The following is a 25,590-nucleotide window of genomic DNA, read 5'->3' as shown; positions in this document are numbered from 1 at the left end:
GACGCAACTTTCACTCAATATCATATGCGTCACTAAATTGATGACGAGGTGTTTGGCAACTTGACACAATTCATTAAAGTCTTTATATTAATTATATGATAGAGACAATATCATATGCGTCACTAAATTGATGACGAGGTATTTGGCAACTTGATACAATTCTTTAAAGTTTTTATATCAAAAATTATATGATAGGGACAATATCATATGCGTCACTAAATTGATGACGAGGTGTTTGGCAACTTGACACAATTCATTAAAGTCTTTATATTAATTATATGATAGGGACAATATCATATGCGTCACTAAATTGATGACGAGGTATTTGGCAACTTGATAAATTCTTTAAAGTTTTTATAAAAATTATATGATAGGGGCGTCACTAAATTGATGACGAGGTGTTGGCAACTTGACACAATTCATTAAAGTCTTTATATTAATTATATGATAGGGACAATATCATATGCGTCACTAAATTGATGACGAGGTATTTGGCAACTTGATACAATTCTTTAAAGTTTTTATATCAAAAATTATATGATAGGGACAATATCATATGCGTCACTAAATTGATGACGACAACTTGACACAATTCATTAAAGTCTTTATATTAATTATATGATAGGACAATATCATATGCGTCACTAAATTGATGACGAGGTATTTGGCAACTTGATATAATTCTTTAAAGTCTTTATATCAAAAATTATATGATAGGGACAATATCATATGCGTCACTAAATTGATGACGAGGTATTTGGCAACGTGATAGAATTCTTTAAAGTCTTTATATCAAAAATACGATAGGGACAATATCATATGCGTCACTAAATTGATGACGAGGTATTTGGCAACTTGATATAATTCTTTAAAGTCTTTATATCAAAAATTATATGATAGGGACAATATCATATGCGTCACTAAATTGATGACGAGGTGTTTGTTTGGCTACAGGAAAAATCATTTATTTATCGAATCATCAAGCAAAGATAAGCTTCAGTGGATCGCAGTATGGCAGCTGCTCAACCACTTACAACACCTTGCCTGTTACAAAAGTCGTTTACAATTGATTCTAGGCTTTGTCATTGTATTAAATAATGCTTTTATATGTAACTAGCGCGGCATCAGGTGATCGAAGATCCTCCTAATTTACTATGTTACAAATTACATTGGCATCACATCCATTGTCGTTTATAAAATAAATTATAAACTTTAAATGGTTTAGAAGCCATACAATGCAAATTGCCCCTTATTTATCATTGCAGTCCAGCACGGATACGACCTTAGAGGCGTTCAGGCATAATCCAACGGACGTAGCGTCATACCACTGTTCGCTCGAACAAGTATGTGCCATTGGTCCGTACCTGCGGTTCCTCTCGTACTACGCAGGAATGCAACAACGTTTTGTCATTAGTAGGGTAAAACTAACCTGTCTCACGACGGTCTAAACCCAGCTCACGTTCCCTTGCATGGGTGAACAATCCAACGCTTGGTGAATTTTGCTTCACAATGATAGGAAGAGCCGACATCGAAGGATCAAAAAGCGACGTCGCTATGAACGCTTGGCGCCACAAGCCAGTTATCCTATGGTAACTTTCTGACACCTCTTGTTAAAAACTCTTTAAACCAAAAGGATCGATAGGCCGAGCTTTTGCTGTCCCTGTGTGTACTGAACACCGAGATCAAGTCAGCATTTGCCCTTTTGCTCTATGTGTGGTTTCTGTCCGCACTGAGCTGGCCTTGGGACACCTCCGTTATTATTTGAGAGATGTACCGCCCCAGTCAAACTCCCTACCTGGCAATGTCCTTGAATTGGATCATACCTGAGTAATTGGAGTTATACCAAATTTTCAAATCAAATACATAAATGCATCGTTTTATTAAAATTTGTTTGCGATTATATAACAAACTCGTGATACTTTGATCAAGAAGCTTGCATCAAAACCCAATACCATAAGATATAATAAATATATCCGTATAATGGCTAGGAAATGATACACGTTCCATTTAATCAAGTAAGTAAGGAAACAATAAGAGTAGTGGTATTTCATTGACGATACCAAACCGAGGTCTAATATCTCCCACTTATTCTACACCTCTTATGTCTCCTTACACTGCCAGATTAGAGTCAAGCTCAAAAGGGTCTTTTCCCCGCTAATTATTCCAAGCCCGTTCCCTTGGCTGTGGTTTCGCTAGATAGTAGATAGGGACAGTAGGAATCTCGTTAATCCATTCATGCGCGTCACTAATTAGATGACGAGGCATTTGGCTACCTTAAGAGAGTCATAGTTACTCCCCGTTGACCCGCGCTTACTTGAATTTCTTCACTTTGACATTCAGAGCACTGGGCAGAAATCACATTGTGTCAACACCCGCTAGGGCCATCACAATGCTTTGTTTTAATTAGACAGTCGGATTCCCCAAGTCCGTGCCAGTTCTGAATTGATTGTTAATTGATAATCGTTATAATTGATAAGAACTAATTGGTTTAACCCAAATAGTATTCTTAAAAATTTTAGCAAGAAAGTTCCACAATTGGCTACGTAACTAAACTATCCGGGGAACAAGTAACTAACATAAATGCTAGAAACTCTATTTACCCAGAACGAGCACATAAACCATGTTATTGTTTCCCAATCAAGCCCGACTATCTCAATCTTCAGAGCCAATCCTTATCCCGAAGTTACGGATCTAATTTGCCGACTTCCCTTACCTACATTATTCTATCGACTAGAGACTCTTCACCTTGGAGACCAGCTGCGGATATTGGTACGGCCTGTTGAGAAGTTTGCGTGTCCCCACATAAATTTTTCAAGGTCCGAGGAGAAAATATCGACACAACAGTATATGTCATGCTCTTCTAGCCCATCTACCATATCTCTCTGCGAAAGACTTCCATGGTAGTACGGCTATAAAACAGAAAAGAAAACTCTTCCGATATCTCTCGACGGCTTCTTTATGGTCGTTCCTGTTGCCAGGATGAGCACGAGGCCCATATTTAATAACAAACGGATACTCAACAGGTTACGGAATTGGAACCGTATTCCCTTTCGTTCAAAATTATTCAAGTGTATTATATTCGCTTTGTTTATATAGTTAGGCATTTTTGTTTTACTTGAAAATTTTCGGCTTTCGCCTTGAACTTAGGACCGACTAACTCGTGATCAACCACTGTTCACACGAAACCCTTCTCCACTTCAGTCCTCCAAGGTCTCATTCGATTATTTGCTACTACCACCAAGATCTGTACCAATGGCAGCTCCATGCAGGCTTACGCCAAACACTTCTACGCATACCATTGTACCTTCCTACTCACTAAAGTTTCAAAATTTATATCACAAGTAATATAAATCATCTACTTTAGCGGTAATGTATAGGTATACAACTTAAGCGCCATCCATTTTAAGGGCTAGTTGCTTCGGCAGGTGAGTTGTTACACACTCCTTAGCGGATTTCGACTTCCATGATCACCGTCCTGCTGTTTTAAGCAACCAACGCCTTTCATGGTATCTGCATGAGTTGTTAATTTGGGCACCGTAACATTACGTTTGGTTCATCCCACAGCGCCAGTTCTGCTTACCAAAAGTGGCCCACTGGGCACATTATATCATAACCTTGAACTTCATATCAAGAAAGTTAAGGTTCTTACCCATTTAAAGTTTGAGAATAGGTTAAGATCGTTTCGACCCTAAGGCCTCTAATCATTCGCTTTACCAGATAAGATTATTTTATATAATATTAAAATGCACCAGCTATCCTGAGGGAAACTTCGGAAGGAAACCAGCTACTAGATGGTTCGATTGGTCTTTCGCCCCTATACTCAATTCTGACAATCGATTTGCACGTCAGAACTGTTTCGGTCTTCCATCAGGGTTTCCCCTGACTTCAACCTGATCAAGTATAGTTCACCATCTTTCGGGTCACAGCATATATGCTCAAGGTACGTTCCAGTTAGAGGCATAAATAATATAAATATACATTATACATAACTATATAGAACGCCCCGGGATTGTGTTAATTAGCTATAAATAGCTAAAAAACTAATCCCATTATTAGTCAAGTTAATTACGCTATTAGGTTTACATCCCAATAACTTGCACATATGTTAGACTCCTTGGTCCGTGTTTCAAGACGGGTCCCGAAGGTATCCTGAATCTTTCGCATTGTTAATCATACAAGAGCATATAATAAACACAAAAATCAATGATAATTATGCCATTATATAATTCCGAAAAATTAACGCTCTGTAATAATATAAATCTATCAGCACTTTATCAAATTAATAACATTTATTCTGTGTTAAAATGCAAGCAATTTAATTGGAATAAACTATAAGTTATATTTTATGATAAATTTGGGATATGCTAATAGATTACAATGTCCTTATATGGAAAAAATGCACATTATTCTTAATAATATTATTTAAATATTACAATTTTAATGATGAATTTTCCATAACGGATATTCAGGTTCATCGGGCTTAACCTCTAAGCAGTTTCACGTACTGTTTAACTCTCTATTCAGAGTTCTTTTCAACTTTCCCTCACGGTACTTGTTTACTATCGGTCTCATGGTTATATTTAGTTTTAGATGGAGTTTACCACCCACTTAGTGCTGCACTATCAAGCAACACGACTCTTTGGAAACATCATCTAGTAATCATTAACGTTATACGGGCCTGGCACCCTCTATGGGTAAATGGCCTCATTTAAGAAGGACTTAAATCATTAATTTCTCATACTAGAATATTGACGCTCCATACACTGCATCTCACATTTGCCATATAGACAAAGTGACTTAGTGCTGAACTGTTTTCTTTTCGCTCGCCGCTACTAAGAAAATCCTTGTTAGTTTCTTTTCCTCCCCTAATTAATATGCTTAAATTCAGGGGGTAGTCCCATATGAGTTGAGGTTGTATATATAACTATTTTTTGCCATAAATTCTTTATATATAAATGATAAAACAATCAATTAAATTCGTTATAAATAGTTCCAATAGTTCTTGTAAGCAAAGTTATTTTTTATCCATTTAACGAACCAACGAAGAATAATAACAAAACCAAGATTTTTCTTTTTCCGAATCATTAATAAGAGACAATTCTAGATGAAAAATATTTCAATTTTTTATGCTAGACATTTCTCAGTATTATTTGATTGAAAAAGAAAATATTTCTCTTCGTTTTTCACATTCAAATGTGAGATAATGTTTTTCATTTCTTTTTTAATATTATGAATAAAATCATTATTTAATCCAATAATATACCATATGCTTATAAAAAATTTATAAACAACTTAATTAGCATAGTCTTACAACCCTCAACCATATGTAGTCCAAGCAGCACTATAAAATTAATTAAAGTACATAACAGCATGGACTGCGATATGCGTTCAAAATGTCGATGTTCATGTGTCCTGCAGTTCACACGATGACGCACAGTTTGCTGCGTTCTTCATCGACCCATGAGCCGAGTGATCCACCGCTTAGAGTTTTATAATTCATTTTTATATAATATCAATATTGTTTTTATTGAAAGAAATTAAAAATACACCATTTTACTGGCATATATCAATTCCTTCAATAAATTTATTTTTATACCTAAAAATAAATGTTGCGATATGTCTTAGTTTCATATAAGCATTATGTATCATAAAAATCTGGTTATGGTTTGCTATTTTGGGTGACACATACTGCAAAATTTATATAAAACATTAACCTGATGGATGACAGGTACAAACATTGTATATTTTAGGTTGTTGCATTAGCCAACGTATGCTCATAACATAGATGAACAATACATATTCGCAACGCGTGTATATTATGGTCCATATACACACACACTTATTTTGAATACCACATTCAAAATTATTTTAATTTTAATTCGACTTCTACTTTCAAATTTTGTTCAGTTTCTTCGATTTCCATTTTCGAGAATTTGTTTTTATAGGAAACGCCATTGTTGTAGTAGGTACTGCCACAAATACGCACAACAACATTAATAATGTTAAAGTCTTTTTATGAGGTTGCCAAGCCCCACATATAAAATAAAAGCCATCTTCATTTTATTTTGACTTTAACTTTTGATTCCGTGGAATCATTTTGTAATATTTTTATTTTGGTAAATTGTATTTATTTGTATTATAACAAATGTTTATTAACGATAAGGATATTATACAATAATGATCCTTCCGCAGGTTCACCTACGGAAACCTTGTTACGACTTTTACTTCCTCTAAATAATCAAGTTCGGTCAACTTTTGCGAAACAACCGTAACACGCAAGGCGTCACAGTGATCACGTCCGGAGACCTCACTAAATAATTCAATCGGTAGTAGCGACGGGCGGTGTGTACAAAGGGCAGGGACGTAATCAATGCGAGTTAATGACTCACACTTACTGGGAATTCCAAGTTCATGTGAACAGTTTCAGTTCACAATCCCAAGCATGAAAGTGGTTCAGCGGTTTACCCGGACCTCTCGGTCTAGGAAATACACGTTGATACTTTCATTGTAGCGCGCGTGCAGCCCAGGACATCTAAGGGCATCACAGACCTGTTATTGCTCAATCTCATTATTGCTAGACGCAATTTGTCCATTTAAGAAGCTAGTGTCCTTATAATGGGACAAACCAACAGGTACGGCTCCACTTACATAAACACATTCAAACACAATAAACATTTTACTGCCACCATGAATGAAGGCTACATAAGCTTCAGCACCATAATCCTGAAGATATCTATTTAATATATTTGAGTCTCGTTCGTTATCGGAATTAACCAGACAAATCACTCCACGAACTAAGAACGGCCATGCACCACCACCCATAGATTCGAGAAAGAGCTATCAATCTGTCTTACACACTTATGTTCGGACCTGGTAAGTTTTCCCGTGTTGAGTCAAATTAAGCCGCAGGCTCCACTCCTGGTGGTGCCCTTCCGTCAATTCCTTTAAGTTTCAGCTTTGCAACCATACTTCCCCCGGAGCCCAAAAGCTTTGGTTTCCCGGGAAGCGACTGAGAGAGCCATAAAAGTAGCTACACCCAATTGCTAGCTGGCATCGTTTATGGTTAGAACTAGGGCGGTATCTGATCGCCTTCGAACCTCTAACTTTCGTTCTTGATTAATGAAAACATCTTTGGCAAATGCTTTCGCTTAAGTTAGTCTTACGACGGTCCAAGAATTTCACCTCTCGCGTCGTAATACTAATGCCCCCAAACTGCTTCTATTAATCATTACCTCTTGATCTGAAAACCAATGAAAGCAGAACAGAGGTCTTATTTCATTATCCCATGCACAGAATATTCAGGCATTTGAAGCCTGCTTTAAGCACTCTAATTTGTTCAAAGTAATAGTACCGGCCCACAATAACACTCGTTTAAGAGCACTAGTGCAGGTTTTTAAATAGGAGGAACATATGAAAAAATACAAGTATTTAATCACATATAAGAACTCCACCGGTAATACGCTTACATACATAAAGGTATAGTACTAACCACAATTGTAAGTTGTACTACCCGTATGAAGCACAAGTTCAACTACGAACGTTTTAACCGCAACAACTTTAATATACGCTATTGGAGCTGGAATTACCGCGGCTGCTGGCACCAGACTTGCCCTCCAATTGGTCCTTGTTAAAGGATTTAAAGTGTACTCATTCCAATTACAGGGCCTCGGATATGAGTCCTGTATTGTTATTTTTCGTCACTACCTCCCCGAGCTGGGAGTGGGTAATTTACGCGCCTGCTGCCTTCCTTAGATGTGGTAGCCGTTTCTCAGGCTCCCTCTCCGGAATCGAACCCTGATTCCCCGTTACCCGTTGCAACCATGGTAGTCCTAGATACTACCATCAAAAGTTGATAGGGCAGACATTTGAAAGATCTGTCGTCGGTACAAGACCATACGATCTGCATGTTATCTAGAGTTCAACCAATATAACGATCTTGCGATCGCTTGGTTTTAGCCTAATAAAAGCACATGTCCCATAAGGTTCATGTTTTAATTGCATGTATTAGCTCTAGAATTACCACAGTTATCCAAGTAACTGTTAACGATCTAAGGAACCATAACTGATATAATGAGCCTTTTGCGGTTTCACTTTTAATTCGTGTGTACTTAGACATGCATGGCTTAATCTTTGAGACAAGCATATAACTACTGGCAGGATCAACCAGAATAATGTTTTTCCTTCATATTCCATTCATATATTTTGAATCGAAATAAGCAATATAATAGATATATAGATATATAGATTTTTCACTTTATATAATTCCATGATTTTTATTATATTGAATAAAATTCAATATTTCGCCTTTGGGTAAAATTTTAAATATATAAGTAAAAAAATCCATTCGATTACGGCCATTTTTATATAGCATTCGTAATCCATATTTTCATTTTTAATTTATACTTGTTTTACCAATATAACAAGAATTTCATCTAATTATTGTAATATATATATTTCTATAATTTTATCTTTTTATACATACATATTTCATTATAAAATATCATTTTATTTCCAACATACATAATTATTGTATCCACACATGTACAATTTTTGTTTAACCAATATAAATATTAAGTTAAATCATTTGCATTTTGAAGATAAATTTAAAATTTATCTCTTTTCATATATATCTCTGGTAATATATAACATAAAACCAAGCGCATATGATAATATTTCCACATTTAATATATAATTTTATATTTCTTTCATAAGAATCCATATTTGTATTATACCGTAACGATATAATAATCCAACTATACGGCAGGTAATAAATTAATATTTGCCTGCCTCCAAAAATTAACGATAATATATGGAAACGATTTGTTATTCTATATATAATAGAAACTTGACTTTTGTTTCAACGATATTATCTATAAAGCGTATATTCCTATTATCCGCGGAGCCAAGTCCCGTGTTCTATAGAACTGAGAAACAAATTTGTACGGATAATAATATACTTTATTGTATGTAACCAATATAAACATAATCCGAAATAAATATTTCGAATAATGCGGGAGGTCGGCAACCACTGCCTACCTATAGTAGTTTTTGAACCCGCTGTCCTCAAAGCGGGTATTTTCAATTCCGTTTGCCACCCAACATACGGGCTATTCTCTTATATATTAAGAGATTATAGGAACATTTCATTTTTTTTCCATTATTCATATATAATATGATTATTTTTTCCCTTATACATATAATAATTAATCATTTTCATATGTATATTATTTAATTTACTCATATTATTGCCAAAATCATATGAATACATAAGTTTTGAACAATATGAGAGGTCGGCAACCACTGCCTACCTATAGTAGTTTTTGAACCCTCTGTCGTAATTCCGGTCGTTTACACTACTATACCCTCTCACTATAATGGCTTTTCTCTATAATACTAAGAGAATGTGGGATATTTTCAGCATTTTTTCCCTTATACATATAATAATTAATCATTTTCATATGTATATTATTTAATTTACTCATATTATTGCCAAAATCATATGAATACATAAGTTTTGAACAATATGAGAGGTCGGCAACCACTGCCTACCTATAGTAGTTTTTGAACCCTCTGTCGTAATTCCGGTCGTTTACACTACTATACCCTCTCACTATAATGGCTTTTCTCTATAATACTAAGAGAATGTGGGATATTTTCAGCATTTTTTCCCTTATACATATAATAATTAATCATTTTCATATGTATATTATTTAATTTACTCATATTATTGCCAAAATCATATGAATACATAAGTTTTGAACAATATGAGAGGTCGGCAACCACTGCCTACCTATAGTAGTTTTTGAACCCTCTGTCGTAATTCCGGTCGTTTACACTACTATACCCTCTCACTATAATGGCTTTTCTCTATAATACTAAGAGAATGTGGGATATTTTCAGCATTTTTTCCCTTATACATATAATAATTAATCATTTTCATATGTATATTATTTAATTTACTCATATAATTGCCAAAATCATATGAATACATAAGTTTTGAACAATATGAGAGGTCGGCAACCACTGCCTACCTATAGTAGTTTTTGAACCCTCTGTCGTAATTCCGGTCGTTTACACTACTATACCCTCTCACTATAATGGCTTTTCTCTATAATACTAAGAGAATGTGGGATATTTCAGCATTTTTTCCCTTATACATATAATAATTAATAATTTTCATATGTATATTATTTAATTTACTCATATAATTGCCAAAATCATATGAATACATAAGTTTTGAACAATATGAGAGGTCGGCAACCACTGCCTACCTATAGTAGTTTTTGAACCCTCTGTCGTAATTCCGGTCGTTTACACTACTATACCCTCTCACTATAATGGCTTTTCTCTATAATACTAAGAGAATGTGGGAATATTTCAGCATTTTTTCCCTATACATATAATAATTAATAATTTTCATATGTATATTATTTAATTTACTCATATAATTGCCAAAATCATATAAATACATAAGTTTTGAACAATATCAGAGGTCAGCAACGGTCTTTCCTCTATAATACTAAGATAATATGGGAATATTTTCAGCATTTTTTCCCTTATACATTTATACATATAATAATTAATCATTTTCATATGTATATTATTTAATTTACTCATATTATTGCCAAAATCATATAAATACATAAGTTTTGAACAATATCAGAGGTCAGCAACGGTCTTTCCTCTATAATACTAAGATAATGTGGGAATATTTCATCATTTTTTCCTTTATACATTTATACATATAATATTTAATCATTTTATATGTATATTATTTAATTTACTCATATAATTGCCAAAATCATATAAATACATAAGTTTTGAACAATATCAGAGGTCGGCAACGGTCTTTCCTCTATAATACTAAGATAATATGGGAATATTTCAGCATTTTTTCCCTTATACATATAATAATTAATCATTTTCATATGTATATTATTTAATTTACTCGTATAATTGCCAAAATCCTATGAAGACATAAGAGAATACAATATGAGAGGTCGGCGCAACCATAATATAGTAGTTGATGACGAGGTGTTTGGCAACTTGATACAATTCTTTAAAAAGTCTTTATATTAATTATATGATAGGGACAATATCATATGCGTCACTAAATTGATGACGAGGTGTTTGGCAACGTGACACAAATCATTAAAGTCTTTATATTAATTATATGATAGAGACAATATCATATGCGTCACTAAATTGATGACGAGGTATTTGGCAACTTGATAGAATTCTTTAAAGTCTTTATATCAAAAATTATATGATAGGGACAATATCATATGCGTCACTAAATTGATGACGAGGTGTTTGGCAACTTGACACAATTCATTAAAGTCTTTATATTAATTATATGATAGAGACAATATCATATGCGTCACTAAATTGATGACGAGGTATTTGGCAACTTGATATAATTCTTTAAAGTCTTTATATCAAATTATATGATAGGGACAATATCATATGCGTCACTAAATTGATGACGAGGTGTTTGGCAACTTGACACAATTCATTAAAGTCTTTATATTAATTATATGATAGGGACAATATCATATGCGTCACTAAATTGATGACGAGGTATTTGGCAACTTGATACAATTCTTTAAAGTTTTTATATCAAAAATTATATGATAGGGACAATATCATATGCGTCACTAAATTGATGACGAGGTGTTTGGCAACTTGACACAATTCATTAAAGTCTTTATATTAATTATATGATAGGACAATATCATATGCGTCACTAAATTGATGACGAGGTATTTGGCAACTTGATACAATTCTTTAAAGTTTTATATCAAAAATTATATGATAGGGACAATATCATATGCGTCACTAAATTGATGACGAGGTGTTTGGCAACTTGACACAATTCATTAAAGTCTTTATATTAATTATATGATAGGACAATATCATATGCGTCACTAAATTGATGACGAGGTATTTGGCAACTTGATATAATTCTTTAAAGTTTTATATCAAAAATTATATGATAGGGACAATATCATATGCGTCACTAAATTGATGACGAGGTGTTTGGCAACTTGACACAATTCATTAAAGTCTTTATATTAATTATATGATAGGACAATATCATATGCGTCACTAAATTGATGACGAGGTATTTGGCAACTTGATACAATTCTTTAAAGTTTTTATATCAAAAATTATATGATAGGGACAATATCATATGCGTCACTAAATTGATGACGAGGTGTTTGGCAACTTGACACAATTCATTAAAGTCTTTATATTAATTATATGATAGGGACAATATCATATGCGTCACTAAATTGATGACGAGGTATTTGGCAACTTGATCAATTCTTTAAAGTCTTTATATCTATATGATTTTCTAAATTGATGACGAGGTATTTGGAGTCATCAAAATTATACGATAGGGACAATATCATATGCGTCACTAAATTGATGACGGCAACTTGATATAATTCTTTAAAGTCTTTATATCAAAAATTATATGATAGGGACAATATCATATGCGTCACTAAATTGATGACGAGGTGTTTGTTTGGCTACAGGAAAAATCATTTATTTATCGAATCATCAAGCAAAGGATAAGCTTCAGTGGATCGCAGTATGGCAGCTGCTCAACCACTTACAACACCTTGCCTGTTACAAAAGTCGTTTACAATTGATTCTAGGCTTTGTCATTGTATTAAATAATGCTTTTATATGTAACTAGCGCGGCATCAGGTGATCGAAGATCCTCCTAATTTACTATGTTACAAATTACATTGGCATCACATCCATTGTCGTTTATAAAATAAATTATAAACTTTAAATGGTTTAGAAGCCATACAATGCAAATTGCCCCTTATTTATCATTGCAGTCCAGCACGGATACGACCTTAGAGGCGTTCAGGCATAATCCAACGGACGTAGCGTCATACCACTGTTCGCTCGAACAAGTATTGTGCCATTGGTCCGTACCTGCGGTTCCTCTCGTACTACGCAGGAATGCTGTCGCAACAACGTTTTGTCATTAGTAGGGTAAAACTAACCTGTCTCACGACGGTCTAAACCCAGCTCACGTTCCCTTGCATGGGTGAACAATCCAACGCTTGGTGAATTTTGCTTCACAATGATAGGAAGAGCCGACATCGAAGGATCAAAAAGCGACGTCGCTATGAACGCTTGGCCGCCACAAGCCAGTTATCCCTATGGTAACTTTTCTGACACCTCTTGTTAAAAACTCTTTAAACCAAAAGGATCGATAGGCCGAGCTTTTGCTGTCCCTGTGTGTACTGAACACCGAGATCAAGTCAGCATTTGCCCTTTTGCTCTATGTGTGGTTTCTGTCCGCACTGAGCTGGCCTTGGGACACCTCCGTTATTATTTGAGAGATGTACCGCCCCAGTCAAACTCCCTACCTGGCAATGTCCTTGAATTGGATCATACCTGAGTAATTGGAGTTATACCAAATTTTCAAATCAAAAATACATAAATGCATCGTTTTATTAAAGAATTTGTTTGCGATTATATAACAAACTCGTGATACTTTGATCAAGAAGCTTGCATCAAAACCCAATACCATAAGATATAATAAATATATCCGTATAATGGCTAGGAAATGATACACGTTCCATTTAATCAAGTAAGTAAGGAAACAATAAGAGTAGTGGTATTTCATTGACGATACCAAACCGAGGTCTAATATCTCCCACTTATTCTACACCTCTTATGTCTCCTTACACTGCCAGATTAGAGTCAAGCTCAAAAGGGTCTTCTTTCCCCGCTAATTATTCCAAGCCCGTTCCCTTGGCTGTGGTTTCGCTAGATAGTAGATAGGGACAGTAGGAATCTCGTTAATCCATTCATGCGCGTCACTAATTAGATGACGAGGCATTTGGCTACCTTAAGAGAGTCATAGTTACTCCCGCCGTTGACCCGCGCTTACTTGAATTTCTTCACTTTGACATTCAGAGCACTGGGCAGAAATCACATTGTGTCAACACCCGCTAGGGCCATCACAATGCTTTGTTTTAATTAGACAGTCGGATTCCCCAAGTCCGTGCCAGTTCTGAATTGATTGTTAATTGATAATCGTTATAATTGATAAGAACTAATTGGTTTAACCCAAATAGTATTCTTAAAAATTTTAGCAAGAAAGTTCCACAATTGGCTACGTAACTAAACTATCCGGGGAACAAGTAACTAACATAAATGCTAGAAACTCTATTTACCCAGAACGAGCACATAAACCATGTTATTGTTTCCCAATCAAGCCCGACTATCTCAATCTTCAGAGCCAATCCTTATCCCGAAGTTACGGATCTAATTTGCCGACTTCCCTTACCTACATTATTCTATCGACTAGAGACTCTTCACCTTGGAGACCAGCTGCGGATATTGGTACGGCCTGTTGAGAAGTTTGCGTGTCCCCACCATAAATTTTCAAGGTCCGAGGAGAAAATATCGACACAACAGTATATGTCATGCTCTTCTAGCCCATCTACCATATCTCTCTGCGAAAGACTTCCATGGTAGTACGGCTATAAAACAGAAAAGAAAACTCTTCCGATATCTCTCGACGGCTTCTTTATGGTCGTTCCTGTTGCCAGGATGAGCACGAGGCCCATATTTAATAACAAACGGATACTCAACAGGTTACGGAATTGGAACCGTATTCCCTTTCGTTCAAAATTATTCAAGTGTATTATATTCGCTTTGTTTATATAGTTAGGCATTTTTGTTTTACTTGAAAATTTTCGGCTTTCGCCTTGAACTTAGGACCGACTAACTCGTGATCAACCACTGTTCACACGAAACCCTTCTCCACTTCAGTCCTCCAAGGTCTCATTCGATTATTTGCTACTACCACCAAGATCTGTACCAATGGCAGCTCCATGCAGGCTTACGCCAAACACTTCTACGCATACCATTGTACCTTCCTACTCACTAAAGTTTCAAAATTTATATCACAAGTAATATAAATCATCTACTTTAGCGGTAATGTATAGGTATACAACTTAAGCGCCATCCATTTTAAGGGCTAGTTGCTTCGGCAGGTGAGTTGTTACACACTCCTTAGCGGATTTCGACTTCCATGATCACCGTCCTGCTGTTTTAAGCAACCAACGCCTTTCATGGTATCTGCATGAGTTGTTAATTTGGGCACCGTAACATTACGTTTGGTTCATCCCACAGCGCCAGTTCTGCTTACCAAAAGTGGCCCACTGGGCACATTATATCATAACCTTGAACTTCATATCAAGAAAGTTAAGGTTCTTACCCATTTAAAGTTTGAGAATAGGTTAAGATCGTTTCGACCCTAAGGCCTCTAATCATTCGCTTTACCAGATAAGATTATTTTATATAATATTAAAATGCACCAGCTATCCTGAGGGAAACTTCGGAAGGAACCAGCTACTAGATGGTTCGATTGGTCTTTCGCCCCTATACTCAATTCTGACAATCGATTTGCACGTCAGAACTGTTTCGGTCTTCCATCAGGGTTTCCCCTGACTTCAACCTGATCAAGTATAGTTCACCATCTTTCGGGTCACAGCATATATGCTCAAGGTACGTTCCAGTTAGAGGCATAAATAATATAAATATACATTATACATAACTATATAGAACGCCCCGGGATTGTGTTAATTAGCTATAAATAGCTAAAAAACTAATCCCATTATTAGTCAAGTTAATTACGCTATTAGGTTTACATCCCAATAACTTGCACATATGTTAGACTCCTTGGTCCGTGTTTCAAGACGGGTCCCGAAGGTATCCTGAATCTTTCGCATTGTTAATCATACAAGAGCATATAATAAACACAAAAATCAATGATAATTATGCCATTATATAATTCCGAAAAATTAACGCTCTGTAATAATATAAATCTATCAGCACTTTATCAAATTAATAACATTTATTCTGTGTTAAAATGCAAGCAATTTAATTGGAATAAACTATAAGTTATATTTTATGATAAATTTGGGATATGCTAATAGATTACAATGTCCTTATATGGAAAAAATGCACATTATTCTTAATAATATTATTTAAATATTACAATTTTAATGATGAATTTTCCATAACGGATATTCAGGTTCATCGGGCTTAACCTCTAAGCAGTTTCACGTACTGTTTAACTCTCTATTCAGAGTTCTTTTCAACTTTCCCTCACGGTACTTGTTTACTATCGGTCTCATGGTTATATTTAGTTTTAGATGGAGTTTACCACCCACTTAGTGCTGCACTATCAAGCAACACGACTCTTTGGAAACATCATCTAGTAATCATTAACGTTATACGGGCCTGGCACCCTCTATGGGTAAATGGCCTCATTTAAGAAGGACTTAAATCATTAATTTCTCATACTAGAATATTGACGCTCCATACACTGCATCTCACATTTGCCATATAGACAAAGTGACTTAGTGCTGAACTGTTTTCTTTTCGCTCGCCGCTACTAAGAAAATCCTTGTTAGTTTCTTTTCCTCCCCTAATTAATATGCTTAAATTCAGGGGGTAGTCCCATATGAGTTGAGGTTGTATATATAACTATTTTTTGCCATAAATTCTTTATATATAAATGATAAAACAATCAATTAAATTCGTTATAAATAGTTCCAATAGTTCTTGTAAGCAAAGTTATTTTTTATCCATTTAACGAACCAACGAAGAATAATAACAAAACCAAGATTTTTCTTTTTCCGAATCATTAATAAGAGACAATTCTAGATGAAAAATATTTCAATTTTTTATGCTAGACATTTCTCAGTATTATTTGATTGAAAAAGAAAATATTTCTCTTCGTTTTTCACATTCAAATGTGAGATAATGTTTTTCATTTCTTTTTTAATATTATGAATAAAATCATTATTTAATCCAATAATATACCATATGCTTATAAAAAATTTATAAACAACTTAATTAGCATAGTCTTACAACCCTCAACCATATGTAGTCCAAGCAGCACTATAAAATTAATTAAAGTACATAACAGCATGGACTGCGATATGCGTTCAAAATGTCGATGTTCATGTGTCCTGCAGTTCACACGATGACGCACAGTTTGCTGCGTTCTTCATCGACCCATGAGCCGAGTGATCCACCGCTTAGAGTTTTATAATTCATTTTTATATAATATCAATATTGTTTTTATTGAAAGAAATTAAAAATACACCATTTTACTGGCATATATCAATTCCTTCAATAAATTTATTTTTATACCTAAAAATAAATGTTGCGATATGTCTTAGTTTCATATAAGCATTATGTATCATAAAAATCTGGTTATGGTTTGCTATTTTGGGTGACACATACTGCAAAATTTATATAAAACATTAACCTGATGGATGACAGGTACAAACATTGTATATTTTAGGTTGTTGCATTAGCCAACGTATGCTCATAACATAGATGAACAATACATATTCGCAACGCGTGTATATTATGGTCCATATACACACACACTTATTTTGAATACCACATTCAAAATTATTTTAATTTTAATTCGACTTCTACTTTCAAATTTTGTTCAGTTTCTTCGATTTCCATTTTCGAGAATTTGTTTTTATAGGAAACGCCATTGTTGTAGTAGGTACTGCCACAAATACGCACAACAACATTAATAATGTTAAAGTCTTTTTATGAGGTTGCCAAGCCCCACATATAAAATAAAAGCCATCTTCATTTTATTTTGACTTTAACTTTTGATTCCGTGGAATCATTTTGTAATATTTTTATTTTGGTAAATTGTATTTATTTGTATTATAACAAATGTTTATTAACGATAAGGATATTATACAATAATGATCCTTCCGCAGGTTCACCTACGGAAACCTTGTTACGACTTTTACTTCCTCTAAATAATCAAGTTCGGTCAACTTTTGCGAAACAACCGTAACACGCAAGGCGTCACAGTGATCACGTCCGGAGACCTCACTAAATAATTCAATCGGTAGTAGCGACGGGCGGTGTGTACAAAGGGCAGGGACGTAATCAATGCGAGTTAATGACTCACACTTACTGGGAATTCCAAGTTCATGTGAACAGTTTCAGTTCACAATCCCAAGCATGAAAGTGGTTCAGCGGTTTACCCGGACCTCTCGGTCTAGGAAATACACGTTGATACTTTCATTGTAGCGCGCGTGCAGCCCAGGACATCTAAGGGCATCACAGACCTGTTATTGCTCAATCTCATTATTGCTAGACGCAATTTGTCCATTTAAGAAGCTAGTGTCCTTATAATGGGACAAACCAACAGGTACGGCTCCACTTACATAAACACATTCAAACACAATAAACATTTTACTGCCACCATGAATGAAGGCTACATAAGCTTCAGCACCATAATCCTGAAGATATCTATTTAATATATTTGAGTCTCGTTCGTTATCGGAATTAACCAGACAAATCACTCCACGAACTAAGAACGGCCATGCACCACCACCCATAGATTCGAGAAAGAGCTATCAATCTGTCTTACACACTTATGTTCGGACCTGGTAAGTTTTCCCGTGTTGAGTCAAATTAAGCCGCAGGCTCCACTCCTGGTGGTGCCCTTCCGTCAATTCCTTTAAGTTTCAGCTTTGCAACCATACTTCCCCCGGAGCCCAAAAGCTTTGGTTTCCCGGGAAGCGACTGAGAGAGCCATAAAAGTAGCTACACCCAATTGCTAGCTGGCATCGTTTATGGTTAGAACTAGGGCGGTATCTGATCGCCTTCGAACCTCTAACTTTCGTTCTTGATTAATGAAAACATCTTTGGCAAATGCTTTCGCTTAAGTTAGTCTTACGACGGTCCAAGAATTTCACCTCTCGCGTCGTAATACTAATGCCCCCAAACTGCTTCTATTAATCATTACCTCTTGATCTGAAAACCAATGAAAGCAGAACAGAGGTCTTATTTCATTATCCCATGCACAGAATATTCAGGCATTTGAAGCCTGCTTTAAGCACTCTAATTTGTTCAAAGTAATAGTACCGGCCCACAATAACACTCGTTTAAGAGCACTAGTGCAGGTTTTTAAATAGGAGGAACATATGAAAAAATACAAGTATTTAATCACATATAAGAACTCCACCGGTAATACGCTTACATACATAAAGGTATAGTACTAACCACAATTGTAAGTTGTACTACCCGTATGAAGCACAAGTTCAACTACGAACGTTTTAACCGCAACAACTTTAATATACGCTATTGGAGCTGGAATTACCGCGGCTGCTGGCACCAGACTTGCCCTCCAATTGGTCCTTGTTAAAGGATTTAAAGTGTACTCATTCCAATTACAGGGCCTCGGATATGAGTCCTGTATTGTTATTTTTCGTCACTACCTCCCCGAGCTGGGAGTGGGTAATTTACGCGCCTGCTGCCTTCCTTAGATGTGGTAGCCGTTTCTCAGGCTCCCTCTCCGGAATCGAACCCTGATTCCCCGTTACCCGTTGCAACCATGGTAGTCCTAGATACTACCATCAAAAGTTGATAGGGCAGACATTTGAAAGATCTGTCGTCGGTACAAGACCATACGATCTGCATGTTATCTAGAGTTCAACCAATATAACGATCTTGCGATCGCTTGGTTTTAGCCTAATAAAAGCACATGTCCCATAAGGTTCATGTTTTAATTGCATGTATTAGCTCTAGAATTACCACAGTTATCCAAGTAACTGTTAACGATCTAAGGAACCATAACTGATATAATGAGCCTTTTGCGGTTTCACTTTTAATTCGTGTGTACTTAGACATGCATGGCTTAATCTTTGAGACAAGCATATAACTACTGGCAGGATCAACCAGAATAATGTTTTTCCTTCATATTCCATTCATATATTTTGAATCGAAATAAGCAATATAATAGATATATAGATATATAGATTTTTCACTTTATATAATTCCATGATTTTTATTATATTGAATAAAATTCAATATTTCGCCTTTGGGTAAAATTTTAAATATATAAGTAAAAAAATCCATTCGATTACGGCCATTTTTATATAGCATTCGTAATCCATATTTTCATTTTTAATTTATACTTGTTTTACCAATATAACAAGAATTTCATCTAATTATTGTAATATATATATTTCTATAATTTTATCTTTTTATACATACATATTTCATTATAAAATATCATTTTATTTCCAACATACATAATTATTGTATCCACACATGTACAATTTTTGTTTAACCAATATAAATATTAAGTTAAATCATTTGCATTTTGAAGATAAATTTAAAATTTATCTCTTTTCATATATATCTCTGGTAATATATAACATAAAACCAAGCGCATATGATAATATTTCCACATTTAATATATAATTTTATATTTCTTTCATAAGAATCCATATTTGTATTATACCGTAACGATATAATAATCCAACTATACGGCAGGTAATAAATTAATATTTGCCTGCCTCCAAAAATTAACGATAATATATGGAAACGATTTGTTATTCTATATATAATAGAAACTTGACTTTTGTTTCAACGATATTATCTATAAAGCGTATATTCCTATTATCCGCGGAGCCAAGTCCCGTGTTCTATAGAACTGAGAAACAAATTTGTACGGATAATAATATACTTTATTGTATGTAACCAATATAAACATAATCCGAAATAAATATTTCGAATAATGCGGGAGGTCGGCAACCACTGCCTACCTATAGTAGTTTTTGAACCCGCTGTCCTCAAAGCGGGTATTTTCAATTCCGTTTGCCACCCAACATACGGGCTATTCTCTTATATATTAAGAGATTATAGGAACATTTCATTTTTTTTCCATTATTCATATATAATATGATTATTTTTCCCTTATACATATAATAATTAATCATTTTCATATGTATATTATTTAATTTACTCATATTATTGCCAAAATCATATGAATACATAAGTTTTGAACAATATGAGAGGTCGGCAACCACTGCCTACCTATAGTAGTTTTTGAACCCTCTGTCGTAATTCCGGTCGTTTACACTACTATACCCTCTCACTATAATGGCTTTTCTCTATAATACTAAGAGAATGTGGGATATTTTCAGCATTTTTTCCCTTATACATATAATAATTAATCATTTTCATATGTATATTATTTAATTTACTCATATTATTGCCAAAATCATATGAATACATAAGTTTTGAACAATATGAGAGGTCGGCAACCACTGCCTACCTATAGTAGTTTTTGAACCCTCTGTCGTAATTCCGGTCGTTTACACTACTATACCCTCTCACTATAATGGCTTTTCTCTATAATACTAAGAGAATGTGGGATATTTTCAGCATTTTTTCCCTTATACATATAATAATTAATCATTTTCATATGTATATTATTTAATTTACTCATATAATTGCCAAAATCATATGAATACATAAGTTTTGAACAATATGAGAGGTCGGCAACCACTGCCTACCTATAGTAGTTTTTGAACCCTCTGTCGTAATTCCGGTCGTTTACACTACTATACCCTCTCACTATAATGGCTTTTCTCTATAATACTAAGAGAATGTGGGAATTTTCAGCATTTTTTCCCTATACATATAATAATTAATAATTTTCATATGTATATTATTTAATTTACTCATATAATTGCCAAAATCATATGAATACATAAGTTTTGAACAATATGAGAGGTCGGCAACCACTGCCTACCTATAGTAGTTTTTGAACCCTCTGTCGTAATTCCGGTCGTTTACACTACTATACCCTCTCACTATAATGGCTTTTCTCTATAATACTAAGAGAATGTGGGAATATTTCAGCATTTTTTCCCCTATACATATAATAATTAATAATTTTCATATGTATATTATTTAATTTACTCATATAATTGCCAAAATCATATAAATACATAAGTTTTGAACAATATCAGAGGTCAGCAACGGTCTTTCCTCTATAATACTAAGATAATATGGGAATATTTTCAGCATTTTTTCCCTTATACATTTATACATATAATAATTAATCATTTTCATATGTATATTATTTAATTTACTCATATTATTGCCAAAATCATATAAATACATAAGTTTTGAACAATATCAGAGGTCAGCAACGGTCTTTCCTCTATAATACTAAGATAATGTGGGAATATTTCATCATTTTTTCCTTTATACATTTATACATATAATATTTAATCATTTTATATGTATATTATTTAATTTACTCATATAATTGCCAAAATCATATAAATACATAAGTTTTGAACAATATCAGAGGTCGGCAACGGTCTTTCCTCTATAATACTAAGATAATATGGGAATATTTCAGCATTTTTTCCCTTATACATATAATAATTAATCATTTTCATATGTATATTATTTAATTTACTCGTATAATTGCCAAAATCCTATGAAGACATAAGAGAATACAATATGAGAGGTCGGCGCAACCATAATATAGTAGTTGATGACGAGGTGTTTGGCAACTTGATACAATTCTTTAAAAAGTCTTTATATTAATTATATGATAGGGACAATATCATATGCGTCACTAAATTGATGACGAGGTGTTTGGCAACGTGACACAAATCATTAAAGTCTTTATATTAATTATATGATAGAGACAATATCATATGCGTCACTAAATTGATGACGAGGTATTTGGCAACTTGATAGAATTCTTTAAAGTCTTTATATCAAAAATTATATGATAGGGACAATATCATATGCGTCACTAAATTGATGACGAGGTGTTTGGCAACTTGACACAATTCATTAAAGTCTTTATATTAATTATATGATAGAGACAATATCATATGCGTCACTAAATTGATGACGAGGTATTTGGCAACTTGATATAATTCTTTAAAGTCTTTATATCAAATTATATGATAGGGACAATATCATATGCGTCACTAAATTGATGACGAGGTGTTTGGCAACTTGACACAATTCATTAAAGTCTTTATATTAATTATATGATAGGGACAATATCATATGCGTCACTAAATTGATGACGAGGTATTTGGCAACTTGATACAATTCTTTAAAGTTTTTATATCAAAAATTATATGATAGGGACAATATCATATGCGTCACTAAATTGATGACGAGGTGTTTGGCAACTTGACACAATTCATTAAAGTCTTTATATTAATTATATGATAGGGACAATATCATATGCGTCACTAAATTGATGACGAGGTATTTGGCAACTTGATACAATTCTTTAAAGTTTTTATATCAAAAATTATATGATAGGGACATATGCGTCACTAAATTGATGACGAGGTGTTTGGCAACTTGACACAATTCATTAAAGTCTTTATATTAATTATATGATAGAGACAATATCATATGCGTCACTAAATTGATGACGAGGTATTTGGCAACTTGATATAATTCTTTAAAGTCTTTATATCAAAAATATGATAGGGACAATATCATATGCGTCACTAAATTGATGACGAGGTGTTTGGCAACTTGACACAATTCATTAAAGTCTTTATATTAATTATATGATAGGGACAATATCATATGCGTCACTAAATTGATGACGAGGTATTTGGCAACTTGATACAATTCTTTAAAGTTTTTATATCAAAAATTATATGATAGGGACAATATCATATGCGTCACTAAATTGATGACGAGGTGTTTGGCAACTTGACACAATTCATTAAAGTCTTTATATTAATTATATGATAGGGACAATATCATATGCGTCACTAAATTGATGACGAGGTATTTGGCAACTTGATAAATTCTTTAAAGTCTTTATATCAAAAATTATATGATAGGGACAATATCATATGCGTCACTAAATTGATGACGAGGTTTGGCAACTTGATACAATTCTTTAAAGTCTTTATATTAATTATATGATAGGGACAATATCATATGCGTCACTAAATTGATGACGAGGTACAACATAGAATTCTTTAAAGTCGACAATATCATATGCGTCACTAAATTGATGACGCAACTTGATATAATTCTTTAAAGTCTTTATATCAAAAATTATATGATAGGGACAATATCATATGCGTCACTAAATTGATGACGAGGTGTTTGTTTGGCTACAGGAAAAATCATTTATTTATCGAATCATCAAGCAAAGGATAAGCTTCAGTGGATCGCAGTATGGCAGCTGCTCAACCACTTACAACACCTTGCCTGTTACAAAAGTCGTTTACAATTGATTCTAGGCTTTGTCATTGTATTAAATAATGCTTTTATATGTAACTAGCGCGGCATCAGGTGATCGAAGATCCTCCTAATTTACTATGTTACAAATTACATTGGCATCACATCCATTGTCGTTTATAAAATAAATTATAAACTTTAAATGGTTTAGAAGCCATACAATGCAAATTGCCCCTTATTTATCATTGCAGTCCAGCACGGATACGACCTTAGAGGCGTTCAGGCATAATCCAACGGACGTAGCGTCATACCACTGTTCGCTCGAACAAGTATTGTGCCATTGGTCCGTACCTGCGGTTCCTCTCGTACTACGCAGGAATGCTGTCGCAACAACGTTTTGTCATTAGTAGGGTAAAACTAACCTGTCTCACGACGGTCTAAACCCAGCTCACGTTCCCTTGCATGGGTGAACAATCCAACGCTTGGTGAATTTTGCTTCACAATGATAGGAAGAGCCGACATCGAAGGATCAAAAAGCGACGTCGCTATGAACGCTTGGCCGCCACAAGCCAGTTATCCCTATGGTAACTTTTCTGACACCTCTTGTTAAAAACTCTTTAAACCAAAAGGATCGATAGGCCGAGCTTTTGCTGTCCCTGTGTGTACTGAACACCGAGATCAAGTCAGCATTTGCCCTTTTGCTCTATGTGTGGTTTCTGTCCGCACTGAGCTGGCCTTGGGACACCTCCGTTATTATTTGAGAGATGTACCGCCCCAGTCAAACTCCCTACCTGGCAATGTCCTTGAATTGGATCATACCTGAGTAATTGGAGTTATACCAAATTTTCAAATCAAAAATACATAAATGCATCGTTTTATTAAAGAATTTGTTTGCGATTATATAACAAACTCGTGATACTTTGATCAAGAAGCTTGCATCAAAACCCAATACCATAAGATATAATAAATATATCCGTATAATGGCTAGGAAATGATACACGTTCCATTTAATCAAGTAAGTAAGGAAACAATAAGAGTAGTGGTATTTCATTGACGATACCAAACCGAGGTAATATCTCCCACTTATTCTACACCTCTTATGTCTCCTTACACTGCCAGATTAGAGTCAAGCTCAAAAGGGTCTTCTTTCCCCGCTAATTATTCCAAGCCCGTTCCCTTGGCTGTGGTTTCGCTAGATAGTAGATAGGGACAACGACGACTTTTCAGATCTCTCCGAACTTGTTTTACGTGGCGTGTTTCCACACTGAAGGGATTACAACCACGACACCCTGAACACCCACAAGTGGTGCATGTATCAACATGTGTATGTGTCTGGATACGCCAGACAAGCGTCCCGGACTAGAAGCTATAGCTATGTACATAGCGACCACCCCGGTAGCAATTCGAGTACTTGCTTGCCGGGCAAGCACTCCCCTTGCTGAGGAGCGAGATCTACCTAAAATCTCTACTGATCTCTGGGTCACAGCACCCGAGTTTTGCGCAACTAGCACCGTAACTCAA

General features: G+C 34.6%; 6 non-coding genes across 6 annotated transcripts; all 6 read right to left on the bottom strand.

The window, feature by feature from the left end:
• Positions 1-971: 971 nt before the first annotated feature.
• On the bottom strand, positions 972-4,915 carry LOC117149371. Its single transcript, XR_004460245.1, has one exon. It is a non-coding gene; the product is annotated as a large subunit ribosomal RNA (ribosomal RNA).
• A 395-nt stretch (positions 4,916-5,310) lies between these two features.
• Positions 5,311-5,489, bottom strand: LOC117149372. Its single transcript, XR_004460246.1, has one exon. It is a non-coding gene; the product is annotated as a 5.8S ribosomal RNA (ribosomal RNA).
• Positions 5,490-6,175: 686 nt separating this feature from the next.
• LOC117149374 lies at positions 6,176-8,170 on the bottom strand. Its single transcript, XR_004460248.1, has one exon. It is a non-coding gene; the product is annotated as a small subunit ribosomal RNA (ribosomal RNA).
• Positions 8,171-12,559: 4,389 nt separating this feature from the next.
• On the bottom strand, positions 12,560-16,521 carry LOC117149375. The gene has a single exon (XR_004460249.1). It is a non-coding gene; the product is annotated as a large subunit ribosomal RNA (ribosomal RNA).
• Positions 16,522-16,916: 395 nt separating this feature from the next.
• Positions 16,917-17,095, bottom strand: LOC117149370. The gene has a single exon (XR_004460244.1). It is a non-coding gene; the product is annotated as a 5.8S ribosomal RNA (ribosomal RNA).
• Positions 17,096-17,781: 686 nt separating this feature from the next.
• LOC117149373 lies at positions 17,782-19,776 on the bottom strand. Its single transcript, XR_004460247.1, has one exon. It is a non-coding gene; the product is annotated as a small subunit ribosomal RNA (ribosomal RNA).
• Positions 19,777-25,590: the final 5,814 nt, after the last annotated feature.

Source organism: Drosophila mauritiana, unplaced genomic scaffold (assembly GCF_004382145.1).
Source record: "Drosophila mauritiana strain mau12 unplaced genomic scaffold, ASM438214v1 U_203, whole genome shotgun sequence".
Taxonomy (NCBI): domain Eukaryota; kingdom Metazoa; phylum Arthropoda; class Insecta; order Diptera; family Drosophilidae; genus Drosophila; species Drosophila mauritiana.
The sequence above is the reverse complement of the archived record's forward strand: the minus strand, read 5'-3'. Positions and strand labels throughout refer to the sequence as shown.